Here is a 1,366-nt window from a genome sequence, read left to right as displayed (position 1 = left end):
TTTTATTATTCTTATGATACTATTGTATTAATCCTTCCTATAAACGACAGCTTATCATAAACTTTTCAATGACTAATTTCGCGGGACGAAAAGCCCATCCCACCAGGCTATATCAGTACGTCCTGCCGGAGGTACACAGTGTGTCAGCCTAACGAATAATTCTGATCTTTAAAATATTCTGTCTCTATCGTTCGTGAAGTACACACTGCCCTAAATTACAACTTACGGTGCTCTCGTGGATTAGAGGTTACTGTGTTCGCTTCTCATTCAACAAGTCCCAGGTTCGAAAGCTGACAGTTACGGAAAGTTTTCTTCTCTAAAATTTTCTCCTTTCACCTCCTTCTCTGCTCTCTAATCATTGTCTGCTTTCGTGTCCACTTTCTGCCCCACTCCCTCTTCTGGGCTCCTGACTCTTTCTGCAGCCTGTCTACTGCTACTCCTTGGTTCCTTCTTACTAATGCCTTTCAGCCACACCCCTGATCTTAGGGAGGTCTAACCAAAGATTATCTACTACAAAGATATTGCTCTTCCTCTTTGGGCTTTTGTCCGCGCATGGCGGGCGCGCTTAGCGCGTGATGGGCTACGTCACTAGGCGACACGAGGTTGGTTTCATCGCCGACTGCTTTATTGGTGTGGGTGTGCGTGAGGGTGTGGGTTTGTTTCGCTGTGTGTGCGTGTATGTGTGTGTATCTGTGTGTCCGTGTGTGTGTGTTTGTGTTTGGATGTGTGTGTGAGTGTGCGTGTATGTGTGGGTGTTGGTGTGTTTGTGTGTGTGTGAGAGTGTGTGTGTAAATGTGTGTGTGTGAGTGTATGTGTTTGTGTGTGTGTGTGTGTGTGCGCGCGTGTGTGTGCGCGCGTGTTGGTGCATGATATATGTTGGTTTTTTCTTTGGGTTAGTGGACACTCAAAGTTGGTCACATGAGTTTGTATGGAGATTGAAGCTTAACTTTCGAGGGGGGGGGGGGGCAGCTAAAGAACGAAATAATGTGACAAAGGAGGAGAATGGATGGAAGGTAAAGATGTAAAGAAAGATAACATACATGATTTATTCGCCTGCAGAAGACTGTTGAATTTTACATTTTCAGTGTATGGGATACTGAGGTTTGAAAAAGAGTGAAAACCTCGAGCTGTGTAGGCAGTGGGTTTGATAGGGCATAGAGTGCAACGATGTGTTAGACGAGTATATGATATTTGTGTTAAGTGTTGAGAAATAAATACAGATATAGACTGGTGTGCAAAGGAATAGACAATACATGCATGTGCTCTTAAATCATAGTAAAAAAGTGCAGTAGATAGAACAGACATCAGAATGAGGGAAAGGAACGGAGACAAATAGACAGCCAGGAGGAGAAAAAAGAGACACAGA

The sequence above is a fragment of the Aplysia californica genome, unplaced genomic scaffold (assembly GCF_000002075.1).
Source record: "Aplysia californica isolate F4 #8 unplaced genomic scaffold, AplCal3.0 scaffold00190, whole genome shotgun sequence".
Classification (NCBI taxonomy): Eukaryota; Metazoa; Mollusca; class Gastropoda; order Aplysiida; family Aplysiidae; genus Aplysia; species Aplysia californica.
This window is presented reverse-complemented; position numbering follows the sequence as displayed.